The following is a 14,630-nucleotide window of genomic DNA, read 5'->3' as shown; positions in this document are numbered from 1 at the left end:
TGTCCAACATTTTTATAAATCTAATATTAACATTTCTTTTAAAAATCAATTTTTCTAAATTTTATATTTTCTATATTCTAAAATTTATATTTTTTATATTCCAAAATTTAAGTACATAATCTACATTTTTGTACACGTTTAATATTTTTGAAATAGATGATTAATTTTTTTCAACTATTGGTGTTTGATGACCACTTTTTCCATATACATCGTATATTTTCGGTGTACATCTGGAACATTTCTATACATGTTAACATTTTCTAAATATATGATTAACATTTTTTGATACACGATCAACAGTTTCTTAAAAATTATGCTTTTATGTTCAACATTTCTAATACGCGTTCTTTATTTTTGGTATACATCAGGATTTTTTTGTACAGGTTTACAATTTTTTAAATAGATGATTAACTTTTTTTCGAATGCTTGATTAACATATTTTAAATATATGATTTATTCCATACACATTGTATTTTTTGTATAAATTTTCAGTTTACATGAGAAATATTTTTCTATACACATTTAACATTTTACAAATGCTAGATTAAAAAATTTCAAATGTTATATATATATATACATATATATATATATATATATATATAGATTTGTGTGTGTGTGTGTGTGTGTACACACACACACACACACACACACACAAATATTTGGTAGCACAACAAAGGTAAAAAAAGCAAGAAAATAAAAACGTGAAAAAATCGGAAAAACAAGGTTGTGGCCTCCTATGAGCTCGGTCGGCCCAGTCTCGCACTCGCTCGAGCGAGGCTGCCCTACGTCTCGCGTCAAGCAAGAGATGGGCGTGCCCGGTCCAGGATGCCTTTCAAAAACCAACCAGAAGTTGAAGCCCATGGCCGCGGCCCAGATTCCAAAGTTGGGCTGACTACATTGACGTCAAGCCCATTCCATGCTGGTTTGGCAGGTACTAGCATAATTCATGGAGGGATAGCAAACATACCTCAAATATCGAGAATAACCTCTCATGCGAGAATAGGGAAGAGAGAAACCCTTTAGGGGGGAAATAATAGTAGTTTCGTAGTTGAGCTAGTAAACCCCAGATGGAATAGCCGACACATATATGCCCAACAACCACATCACATGCACCTAACTATCCTTATAAATACGACCACGGGTGGAGTGTGTTCCCTCCATGCTACATGAGTAACTAAACATCAACACCTTCCTCTCATATGTCATCTTTCACAAAACAATGCACGAAAATTAGGAAAGCTAGCATGAGAATAGAAGACATCTGGAATTTAGTGCTTAATACGCTGAAAATATTTTCTCCAAGGGTGTGCGCTGCCTTAGTGAAAAAATATTATCTGCTAGAAGATGCCAACAATGAGGCTTTTGCAATCTAGGCAATTGTGTGATATCTAGTAAGTCAATGTACCTCCTCGGTTGCTTCCCGTTGCAGTTTTCTCTAGATTATTAGTCCCCATTCGGTATGGAGGAAAACAATATGGAAAGCTATCAGAAAATTATTTCTAAGGAATTCTAGCCTATGTTGGCATTTTCTTCAAATTAAACACTAACTAGGGATCCCCTTAATGGTTTTCTGGCCCTTGATTTCACATGAACACGGACATTCTGCTGCAGCTCATTTGTTTGGTGTATACCCGAGGCAAAAGAGAGAGAATGGAGACAATGTGTCATCAACCATCCATATTGAGGCCTACATTTAAATGGTTGGTCTATGCAACATAGGACCGCTGTAGATAAATGCTCAATATATAACTCTATATCAAAAGGTGGGTCTTTAGGACCCACAGGTCAATCCTCTTCTTCTTGTGTTTGTTTTCTTAAAAGCTGAAAACCGCACTACTATTGGTTTTTTGTATCTGTTGTTCCTATGTTTTGCAGAGTCGTTCCTTTTCGATTCCTTCATGTTTCCCAATTTCCGTGGTTTTTCTATTAACCTTCGATTAGAGCAGAACCTTACTTTGAGATGCGTGTTGCAGTTATAGTTCAGGGGTTTTACCTTGTCATGGGGATAGTCTTGATCAATAAGCAGCAATACACACATAGAAAGTTGTGGAGAGGCCAAGCGAGTAAGAACAAGTCCAATGCTACACTTATAGAGAATAAATATCGTAAAAGTAAATCACCAGAGCGCCTTCTATTTCTATGGTGGACGCTAATTACTGGCGCTAAGTCGATCTCTACATATTTTTTTAATAGGTCCATGAAAAAGGACCGAGAGCTCAACACTTATTTTTTTGCATCATTCCATGCCCGACGCCAGCATTCTTTGGTCCAACTACCTATAAACCAAGAAATCGATCCCACCGCTCTCTTCTAGCGCTTGGGCTTAGTGTTGGGCATTCCCCAAGATATATGTCGTGTTCACAGGGTCTTTATTTTTTAAAAAAGGAGGATGACCCCCTGCCTCTGCATCTGGAAGATGCATACGACCACTTTATTGATTATTCTCGAGGATCCTACAAAGTATTACAACAATATGTCTGAACCCACCATCTTGGCAACATCTGCCGCTACTCCTATCTATATGATGAAGGGGTGCTAGCTGGGCCACTACCCAGACCACTCACCTGAGCCTAACATCAAAAGTCGGAAGCCCCAGCCGAGCCACATACCGGGTGTGGGGCACAATCCGGTCAGACGCACTCGTGTGTCGTCGCCGCCATCTTCCACAGGTCCGTCGTAAGATCATATTGAGGCTTCTACCTTGTGTGGCCACTCTGTCGTCGATGTAACCATGATGCCAGACAGCTACCTCCTTCTGCGCGAGTCCATCTCCGCGCATCGGACGCCGAGCCTCCACAGCGCCATGCCGCCGATAACCGCCGCCATCAATGTGTGAGATGAAGTACCGCTCCACCATCCCCCCAGCCATCACTTGCTCCAAAACGATGTCCCCAGGAGGGAAAGCGATAAAACACCATCATCATCCGATCCGGAGGACCCAGATCTAGGGTTTCCCCCGGAGCATCCCGAGCCTGATGACGCAGACTGCAACGACGATGCCTCGACAAGGGAACGACATCTAAGACGCCGTCATCGTCCGCCATAACCATAGTCGGCGTGATTTTCATCGGCTGTTGCTCCACCAGACGTGCACCGCCGACGTCGCTGGTCCCTTCAACCAGGGTAAACTCCAAAACGATGCCCTAAAGAGGGACTACGACGCAAAAGCTCCGCCATCGCTCGATCCCAAGGAGATCTAGGGTTTCCCCCGGAGTTGCCCGCGCTGTCAAGGACCAGACAAGGGTAGAATCCCGGGGGATCTGCCCAGCTGTCGACGAGTCGCACCCGCCCTCGTGCCGACGGCAGTCCAACGATCAAGGCCCACGCTTGGGCATAGATCCAACCGCGCCGCCGCGAACCGATCCGGTCATGCCACCGGTGTCCCTGACGACCGCGACGCACCAGATCGCGAGGCCTTCTGCCACGGGGGAGCGAAGTCGCCGAGCCGCCGCCACCACACACCATGGCATCCGTCCCGCTGCCACGCTCCGGCCCGGGGGCTGATGAAGTCATGTACCTAGGGTAGGGTCATGTACCTGTCCCAGGTACCCTCCTCAAGGACATCTACAGAAGAGACCGTCTCCTAGTCGACCAAGAGAGATTCCACTCGACGGACTGGAAGACACTCGACGAACTTGAAGCCACTCGACCGTAAAGACCCACTCGACCACCAGGAGTTCAGGATCTACTCTGTATCCAAATGGTCTGTAATTAAGTCGTCTTTATGGTCATGATGACACTTTATGTAAGGCGTTACCAGTAACGCCAGGCCTTAATGGACTTTAACCCTCCGCTACGTGGGCAGGCTGGGGTCCTGGCATCCTCTATATAAGCCATCCCTCTCCACTGGCAGAAGGGTTCGCACCCCTGTAACTCTCACACATATAATCCAGTCGACCGCCTCCGGGCTCCGAGACGTAGGGCTGTTACTTCTTCCGAGAAGGGCCTGAACTCGTAAATACTTGTGTGCACAACTACTCCATAGCTAGGATCTTGCCTCTCCTTAGTACCCCCCTACATTACTGTCAGACTTAGAATCACGACAGTTGGCGCCCACCGTGGGGCAGGTGTCTTAGCCACTTATTGGAGAAGTTGCAATCTTTCCGATTCCCATCATTATGGTTTCAGGTGGAGTTTTGGTTGAGGGCCGCGAGATCCGTCTCGGCGCACTCACATTCGTCGTCGACGACTCTGCCTGGCTGCAGGAGGCTCCGCTCGACGTGGACGCGCTCCCGGTCCGCGGAGCTACACACTTTCGAGCATGCGTCTGCTGCGTCCTTCTGCGGCAACCGTCGACCCTGTATCAGCCGGTTTTCGTGTTATCCTCCCTCCCCGCTTCCCGTCGGCGTAAGCGCTCCGGCCGGTCGAGGCTTCAGCGGTGGGTGAGACACGCGATGACTCGCCAGTCGACCACCGCCCAAGTCGTGGCAATCGAGCCCGACGAATCTCTCTATGGCCTGTTCGACCTGTCGACTGGCTCCGCAGAGACTGCATCCGGGTGCGACAGCAGTGATCCAGCGGCGGAGGTCCTGATGGTCAATGGACCGCACATTCCCCCTTGCTTTCCTGGCGCCGAGGGAGGCAAGGGCGGAGGCGATCCGTCGCACAACCATGAGGAATACCTTCCTGAGCCCCTCAATTCACAGCAGATGGAAGAGCTTCGCCGCCGGAACATGGATGCGCTTCACACTCCGATCGTTGGAGAAACCCCTGAGGCTCGCGCCTTAGAGGACGCACGCTTGGCCAACCTGGCCGAGCGCACTCGACTGGAGAACCTTCAGCGGGCACTCGACGAGCGCGCGCGGCAACGAATTCCAGACTCCAGTCGACGCCAACTCTTTAAACCTCCGACTCAGGTATATCGAACTCCGATTCAGAATTTAGCAGCTGCAACCCGTATAGCAGAGTTGATTCAGCCTTCCCAGTCAGAAGCTGACAGAGGCTTGATGCAGATCAGGGATTTGCTCCGGGCAGCAGGAGATCAGAATTCGGCTGTATCGCAGTCACGGAACAGGATTCACAGCAGATCCGTGGCGGCGAATACGGTCCAATTGGCTCATAGCCCCAGATCGCCCCCGAGGCGTGAAGGGCGCGGTGACCGGCACGATCAGTACATGAACTATGAGCAGTATGATCATCGGTTCGATCGCAATGATCGACGTCGTGTGCCCACTCCTCCCCCAAGGGGTGGATCATATGTGCCTCGATAGCAGGATGATAGATGCCATCACAGTGGCAGGCGAAGGATTCTAGTCGACCCCAGGGAACCAGGCTTTGATGCGAGATCCATCATCGTTCAAGGTTTGGTCGACCGGAACAAAGCCCACAAAGAGGGTAATGACAGAGATGTACCCACCAGCAGCCGAGTTCATGTCTCCGGACCAGAGTGTTTTAGCAAAGCCATCAGAGCCGCGGTGATTCCTCCCAACATCAGGTTGGCGACTGGAGTCAGCAAGTTCAACGATGAGTCCAAGCCTGATACTTGGCTTGAGGACTACCGAGTGGCTATTCAGATCGGCGGCAGGAATGACGAGGTGGCCATGAAGCATCTGTCTCTTATGTTGGAAGGGTCAGCCAGAGCCTGGCTGAATCAGTTGACACCCAGCAGCATTTACACGTGGGAAGACCTCTCCCGAGTGTTTGTCAGGACGTTCGAAGGAATGTGCAAGCGACCATCAGGACTGACCGAGCTGCAATCTTGTGTGCAAAAGTCAAATGAAACTCTGAGGGATTGCATTCAGAGATGGATCACACTGCATCACACGGTAGAGAATGTATCTGATCATCAGGCAGTTTGCGCCTTCAAGGAGGGCGTAAAATACAGAGAGCTAAGCCTGAAATTCGGTCGAACCGGAGACATGTCTCTGAGTCGAATGATGGAAATAGCCACCAAATATGCCAATGGTGAGGAAGAGGATCGGCTCCGGAGCGGCAAGCACAAGTCAATCGCCCAGGACACTGGAGGCGGAAATTCCAGTCGGAAGCAAAAGCGTAAAGCCGAGCCAGCCGCACCTGGAGAAGCTTTGGCCCTGAATCAAGGAAAGTTCAAAGGGAAACCCAAGGGGCCTTGGAACCCCAAGAAAGTAAAAGATAAAGAAGGAAATGATGTGATGGATTTGCCATGTCACATCCACACCAAGAAAGATGAAGAGGGTAACTTCATTTACCCTAAGCATACCACTCGACAGTGTCGACTCCTGATACAGCAGTTCCAAGGGAAGCAGTCCAAGGACAAAGAAAAAGAGTCGGACAAGGTTGAGGGCAAGGAGGACAGTGACGAGGAATATCCACAGGTCAATTCCACCCTGATGATTTTTGCTGACATAGAGAGCAAAAACCGACTAAAAGTTATAAATCGAGAAGTAAATATGGCTGCTCCGTCAACACCCAATTATCTGAAGTGGTCTCAAACTGCCATTACATTCGACCAATCTGACCACCTGACGCACATAGCCACCCCTGGGAGGCAAGCGTTGGTGGTCGACCCAGTCATTGAGGGCACTCGACTGACCAAAGTGTTGATGGATGGCGGCAGCAGTTTGAATATACTGTACGTTGAGACGCTGAAAGGGATGGGCATTCCGATGTCCAAACTGAGCACAAGCAACATGAGTTTCTATGGAGTCATCCCTGGCAAGAAGGCCGCGTCACTCGGCCAGATTGCTCTTGATGTGGTTTTTGGTGATTCAAAGAATTTCCGCAAAGAGAAGCTGACATTCGAGGTTGTGGATTTCCAGAGTGCCTACCATGCCATCTTAGGCAGGCTAGCTTATGCACTTTTTATGGCCCGATCATGTTACATGTACCTCAAACTAAAGATGCCTGGCCCTAAAGGCGTGATCACTGTCACTGGTAACCACAAGAAGGCGGAAGAGTGCTTCCAGAAAGGCTCAAAAATCGCCGATGCTCAGATGGTGGTAGAAGAGTGGCAGGAACACCAGAGGAATGCGGACCCGAGTGATTTGTTGTGAGCAAAAAGACCTGCTACGGAATCAGCGTTCCAGTCGTCCGGTGAGACTAAACCGGTTCACATCCACCCGACCGACCCCAACGCTGCTCCGACTCATATCTCCACAACACTCAACCCCAAATAGGAAGAAGCGCTCATCCAGTTCCTCCGTGAGAACTGGGACATCTTTGCATGGAAACCTTCTGACATGCCGGGTGTACCCAGGGGACTGGCTGAGCATCGTCTGCGAGTCGATTCAAAGGCAAAACCTGTGAAGGAACATCTGCGACGGTCCGCCGTCCAGAAAAGGAAGGCTATTGGCGAAGAAGTGGCTCGGCTCCTAGCAGCAGAGTTTATCTAAGAGATTTACCACTCCGAGTGGCTCGCCAATGTCGTCATGGTCCCCAAAAAGGACAATTCACTTCGCATGTGCATCGATTTTAAGCATATCAATCGGGCCTGCCCGAAAGATCATTTTCCGCTTCCCCGCAACGACCAAATAGTCGACTCGACTGCGGGGTGTGAGCGATTGTCTTTCTTGGACGCTTATTCCGGGTACCATCAGATCCGTCTGTTTGGACCCGATGAGATCAAAACAGCTTTCATCACCCTATTCGGGTGCTTCTGTTATGTCACCATGCCATTCGGCCTCAAGAATGCCGGGGCCACATTTATGAGGATGATTCAGAAGTGTTTGCTCAATCAAATCAGTAGGAATGTGGAAGCGTACATGGATGACATTGTGGTCAAGTCACGGAAAGGTTCTGACCTGCTGGCTGACCTCGCTGAAACATTTGCCAACCTCAGGAGGTACGATATCAAGCTTAACCCATCCAAGTGCACATTCGGAGTTCCTGGTGGAAAGTTACTCGGTTTTCTCGTTTCCGAATGAGGAATCGATGCAAACCCAGAGAAAGTAGGCACTATACTCCGAATGAGACGACCTGTGCGTGTGCACGATGTTCAGAAGCTCACTGGTTGCTTGGCCGCTTTAAGTCGATTCATCTCTCGTCTCGGTGAGAAGGCATTGCCTCTTTACCGACTGATGAAGAAGTCAGACAAGTTCGAGTTGACTCCTGAAGCTGACGCAGCGTTTGCAGAGCTAAAAACTCTGCTTTCCACCCAGCCGGTGCTTGCTGCTCCGATCAGGAAAGAGCCTTTGTTGCTTTATATTGCAGCCACAGGACAAGTCGTCAGTACTGTCCTTACGGTCGAGCGGGAAGAAGAAGGGAAAGCCTTCAAAGTTCAGCGCCCAGTATATTACGTCTCCGAAGTCCTGACCCCATCCAAGCAACGATACCCTCATTATCAGAAGCTTGTATATGGGATTTATATGACCACGAAGAAAGTTGCTCACTACTTCTCTGACCATATCATCACAGTCGTTAGCGATGCCCCCTTATCAGAGATTCTGCACAACAGAGATGCAACTGGTCGAGTGGCAAAATGGGCGATTGAACTCCTTCCCCTAGATATCAGATTTGAGGCAAAGAAAAGCTATCAAGTCCCAAGCAATAGCAGATTTCCTTGCCGAGTGGACTGAACAACAGTTACCGACCAAGTTCACTCGGAGCACTGGACTATGTTCTTCGATGGCTCCAAAATGCTGAATGGTTCCGGTACCGGGGTAGTGTTGGTTTCCCCCCGAGGGGATAAGCTTAGATATGTACTCCAGATTCACTTTGATTCCTCCAACAATGAGGCAGAATACGAAGCACTCTTGTACGGGTTGCGTATGGCCATTTCACTCGGCGTCCGTCGCCTCATGGTCTACGGTGACTCAGATTTGGTGGTCAACCAAGTGATGAAGGAGTGGGACGTCAGAAGCCCAGCCATGACTGGTTACTGCAATGCGGTCAGAAAGCTGGAGAATAAATTTGAGGGATTAGAGCTCCATCACGTCCCCCGACTGAAAAATCAAGCAGCCGATGACTTGGCGAAGATAGTTTCCAAAAGAGAAGCCATTCCGAGTGGCGTGTTTTTGGAGCATGTTCACACACCGTCGGTTCAAGAAGATCCTTTCATTGAGGAAGCCCCGCAGCCAAAAAGCGCCACAGATCCGACTGAAGTTGAGGTCCCAGCTGTGGTCGACTTAATCATGGAAGTTCTGGTCATCACTCCCGACTGGACAGTGCCCTATATCGCCTATATTCTGAGGAAAGAGCTCCCAGAGAATGAAGAAGAGGCTCGAGAGATCGTCCGCCGGTCCAAAGCCTTTACTGTCATGAGGGGACAGTTGTACAGAGAAAGTATGACTGGAGTCAGCCAGAAATGCATAACACCGGAAGAAGGTCGAATGATTCTCAACGACATCCACTCGGGGACCTGTGGCCATCATGCGTCCTCTCGGACCATCGTGGCTAAAGCATACCGAGCGGGTTTTTACTGGCCCAGAGCAAATGAGATGGCGAAAGAGATAGTCGACAAGTGTGAAGGATGTCAATTCTACTCCAATATGTCGCACAAACCCGCCTCAGCCTTGAAGACCATTCCGCTCGTCTGGCCTTTCGCTGTATGGGGGTTGGATATGGTTGGACCACTGAGAACAGGCAGAAGCGGCTACACCCATGTGCTGGTAGCAGTCGACAAGTTCACCAAGTGGATTGAGGCTAAACCCATCAAGAATCTGGATGCCGGCACCGCCGTCAGCTTCATTAGGGAGCTGATATTCAGATATGGAGTTCCACACAGCATCATCACAGACAATGGGTCAAACTTCGACACCGACGAATTCAGAGCCTTCTGCACATCTCAGGGCACACGAATCGACTATGCTTCAGTCGCTCACCCCCAGTCGAATGGACAAGCAGAACGAGCAAATGGCTTAATTCTCAAAGGGTTGAAACCCTGACTGATGGGCGACCTCAAGCACGCAGCTGGTGCATGGGTCGACAAACTTTCGTCTGTGCTTTGGGGATTAAGGACCACGCCAAACTGGTCGACTGGGAGGACTCCGTTCTTCTTGGCCTACGGAGCTGAAGCAGTCTTGCCGAGTGACCTGCTTCACAATGCACCTCGAGTTTAACTCTACACCAAAGCTGAAGCAGAGCAAGCCCGACAGGACGCGATCGACCTTCTAGAAGAAGAAAGAGAGATGGCTTTGATCCGATCGACCATTTACCAGCAAGACTTGCGTCGCTTCCATGCCAGGAATGTGAAGAGTCGAGCTTTCCAGGAGGGAGATTTAGTTCTCTAAGTGGATCAGAAGAAACCACACAAACTTGCTCCTACTTGGGAAGGTCCCTTCATCGTCACCAAGGTTCTCCACAATGGAGCATACCGCCTTTACAATGTCGAGCACCAGATTGATGAGCCCCGAGCATGGAACGCGGAGCTGCTCCGCCCCTTTTATACTTAAGTTTTCACTCGGATGAGTTGTAATAAAAGTACTTCTGTAGTTTATTTATCAAAGACAAGAGTTTCATAATTTTCCCCAGTGATTGTTATTGCTTTTTTCTCATAAATTAGTCCCCCAGTGGGTGGCTTAGCCGCGAATCCGTTTCGCCTAAGTTTGTAAAAAATCCTACCGAGTGGTAAGCCAGCCTTCCACTCGGAGGCTTAGCTGCGAATCCGTTTCGCCTAAGTTTAAACAAAATCCTACCGAGTGGTAAGCCAGCCTTCCACTCGGAGGCTTAGCTGCAGTCCAAGTACTCGCCTAAGTTTAAACAAAATCCTACCGAGTGGTAAGCCAGCCTTCCACTCGGAGGCTTAGCTGCAGTCCAAGTACTCGCCTAAGTTTAAACAAAATCCTATCGAGTGGTAAGCCAGCCTTCCACTCGGAGGCTTAGCTGCAGTCCAAGTACTCGCCTAAGTTTAAACAAAATCCTACCAAGTGGTAAGCCAGCCTTCCACTCGGAGGCTTAGCTGCAATCCAAGTACTCGCCTAAGTTTAAACAAAATCCTACCGAGTGGTAAGCCAGCCTTCCACTCGGAGGCTTAGCTGCAGTCCAATTACTCGCCTAAGTTTCAACAAAATCCTACCGAGTGGTAAGCCATCCTTCCACTCGGAGGCTTAGCTGCAGTCCAAGTACTCGCCTAAGTTTAAACAAAATCCTACCGAGTGGTAAGCCAGCCTTCCACTCGAAGGCTTAGCTGCAGTCCAAGTACTTGCCTAAGTATAAAATACAATGTGCGCTCTGCGAAGAGGACGAGGCGCAGGTCGACTCCTGCCTTCTCCTTCCGAGCTACGCCACAAATACAACATGCGCTCCGCGAAGAGGATGAGGCGCAGGTCGACTCCCGCCTTCTCCTTCCGAGCTACACCACAAATACAACGTGCGCTCCGCCAAGAGGACGAGGCGTAGGTCGACTCCTGCCTTCTCCTTCCGAGATATGCCACAAATACAACGTGCACTCTGCAAGGAGGACGAAGCGCAGGTCGACTGCTACCTTCTCCTCCAAAACTATGCCACAAAAATCCTATCGAGTGGAGAGCAAACCTCCCACTCGGGGGCTTAGCTGCAGCCCAGTGCTTGCCTAAGTTTGTAAAATCCTACCGAGTGGAGAGCAAACCTCCCACTCGGGGGCTTAGCTGCAGCCAAGTGCTCGCCTAAGTTTATAAAATCCTACCGAGTGGAGAGCAGACCTCCCACTCGGGGGCTTAGCTGCAGCCCAGTGCTCGCCTAAGTTTGTAAAATCCTACCAAGTGGAGAGCAAACCTCCCACTCGGGGGCTTAGCTGCAGCCAAGTGCTCGCCTAAGTTTATAAAATCCTACCGAGTGGAGAGCAAACCTCCCACTCGGGGGCTTAGCTGCAGCCCAGTGCTCACCTAAGTTTATAAAATCCTACCGAATGGAGAGCAAACCTCCCACTCGGGGGTTTAGCTGCAGCCCATTGCTCGCCTAAGTTTGTAAAATCCTACCGAGTGGAAAGCAAACCTCCCACTCGGGGCTTAGCTGCAGCCCAGTGCTCGCCTAAGTTTGTAAAATCCTTCCGAGTGGAAAGCAAACCTCCCACTCGGGGGCTTAGCTGCAGCCCAGTGCTCGCCTAAGTTTTTGAAAACCCTACCGAGTGGAGAGCAGACCTCCCACTCGGGGGCTTAGCTGCAGTCCAGTGCTCGCCTAAGTTTTTGAAAATCCTACCGAGTGGAGAGCAGACCTCCCACTCGGGAGCTTAGCTGCAGCCCAGTGCTCGCCTAAGTTTTTGAAATTCCTACCGAGTGGAAAGCAAGCTTTCCATTCGGAGGCTTAGCTGCGGCCCAGCGCCAGCCTAAGAATGACGAAGTATAAGTCAATTGCAATCTATGCTTCATCCTTACCTGCAAAAGAGCATCTCAAACACCAGCGTATAGGCCGAGCGAAAGACAATGTTCGTTCGGAGGCAGATGCAAACATATTCAACGTCAGATCCAAGTTCAGATAACGTCTTACGGAACCAGAAGTGCTCAGGCACTAAGCCTGTTAAAGTTTATCGGTTACAAAAACCACTCGGCATACCGAGGCAAATTTAAAGCATCAAGCATAGAGTTTTTTTACCCCTCTTGTGGAGGGCTGGAAGGCGCAACGAACTCGTCCAAGTCAATTCCATCAGCGATCCGAGTGGCAGCAGCGATGAAGGTCTCCATGAAGGATCGCAAGTCATGCTTCTTGGTATTGGCCACCTTGAGAGCTACTAGCTTGTCCTCTCGCGCATCCTTGCAGTGAACAAGGACTAGAGACAGAGCAACATCGGCACCGCACCTGGCAGAAGACTTCTTCCATTCTTGCACTCGACTTGGAACTTCATTCAGTCGAGTCATCAGAGACTCGAGGTCATTCTGAAGTGTTTCTCCTGGCCAGAGTACCGTGTCGATGCGCGACGTTGCAACCTTCAGCCTTGCAAGATAGTTAACAACAGCAACAACGCGAGACTCAAGTCAGAGCATGTTCATGGCGGGTTCATCCTTCACAGGAGAGTTGATGGGATCCAAGCCAGTCTCCACTCGACTGGTCTCTTCTTCAAAGTTTGGGCAGAATTCTGTGGATACGATCCAAGGATAAGCTAATATTCCTACAATAAGTCAGTGTTTACCAGTCAGATATAAGGGGTTACCTTCGAGCATGAGGAACAACTTCTTGGCGAGCCCTCCCAGATAAACCTCTAGGTCGTTCTTCTTTCCCGCCAGCTCACTAGCCTTATCGCTCAAGGCCAACTTGTCATTTTTCAGTTGACTAGCATACTTGTTGGCGGTATCGAGAGCAGCTTTTAGACTGGTATTCTCCTCTTCAAGTTTGCTGATTGAAGCCAACTTTTCTTCTGCGAGTTTGGTCTTTTCCGAAGCTGCTTTCTGCGCCTCAGCGAGATCAAGATCCTTCTTCTTCAGAGAATCCCTCAGTTTATCTGCAAAATCACAATAAGATCAGACTCGGGGACAGGCAAAAAGCAAAGACAGTCGTCAAGATTCTCACCAAACATACCTTTTGCCTCCTCCTTCACCTTCGTGAAGTTCTCCTGGACGAGCTTCAGATCAAGTTCGAGTTGGATATGCTTTTTCTCCAATTCAGTATAACGAGCTGAAAGCTCGCAAGATTTCTGCAAAAAACCAATCGACAGACGTCAAAGATAGGTCACTTCCGAGTGACTAAGGGAAAAATTGTAGCATTTCTAAGACTACAACTGAATCTAAACATTCAACTGTAGTCTCGGGGATTACACCCAGTGGGTGCACTCAGCGTGCCTCCACTAGTTCTATCAGCTAGACTCAGAAGTCGATCAGTCGACCCCCCAAAAAAAGAGTGTGTGTGTTCTTCAGACTATAGTCGACTGCCAGTAGTCGACCACAGTCTCGGGGACTACACCCAGTGGGTGCACTCAGCGTGCCCCCACTGGTTTATGATTCCATTCGACAAGATCGAGTGAAGACAGTAATGAGAAAAAAGAAAAACTCAAAACATAAAGACTATAGTCCACTGCCAGCAGTCGACCATAGCCTTGGGGACTACACCCAGTGGGTACACTTAGCGTGCCCCCACCAACCCAGATTCTCAACCGACACACCCAGTGGGTGTACAACGGATACTAAGATTTTTAGAAAGGAAAGTTTTCAGACAACATATCCTAACAGAACAGGCAGTGATTGACCAACCTGAACATTGCTCTAAAGGGCTGAACTGGTGTCATAGGCTGCTTGACTGGCGTCTCGGATCGCCTTCACTTGCTCCATCATAAACCCTGCCTGGCGTATAGCTTCTTTAGCAGCGCTCGCTTGGTCTTCAGGGACGTGGTGGGTGGAGAAAAGTGAAGGCTGACCAGCACTCGACGATGGAGGGCGAGCACTCGTCAGCGGCACCGCAAAGGATACGGTTGGCCGAGTGACGCTGTCCCCCTCCGCGACTAACGTCTCAGGTACTGACACGACCTGAGCTGCCTTGCCAGCAGTCGCTCTCCTATTCCTCCTTTGCCTCAATGGTTCCTCGTCTTCATCATCATCAGGAAGATCAATGACGATGTTGGATGGAGCTGCAGAAAAGAGTCAAAGTTAAAAACGAAGATCCCACCGACTGAAAACGAAACTGCAAAGGTCATACCAGGGTTAGAAGTAACGACATCCTCCATTTCCTGATCTTCAGGTCTGACCGAGGTATCAGAAGTGGCAGCGCTGTAGTTTCAGAAATTAGTCGGTCAGCTAACGAGTCGACCAAGAATGAATCCATGAGAAACAAGAGGACACAAGTTATGTCATTACCCAGAAATAGTTGGAATC

Source organism: Triticum aestivum, chromosome 7B (genome assembly GCF_018294505.1).
Source record: "Triticum aestivum cultivar Chinese Spring chromosome 7B, IWGSC CS RefSeq v2.1, whole genome shotgun sequence".
In the NCBI taxonomy this organism is placed as follows: Eukaryota; Viridiplantae; Streptophyta; class Magnoliopsida; order Poales; family Poaceae; genus Triticum; species Triticum aestivum.
Note: the sequence above shows the minus strand (reverse complement) of the source record.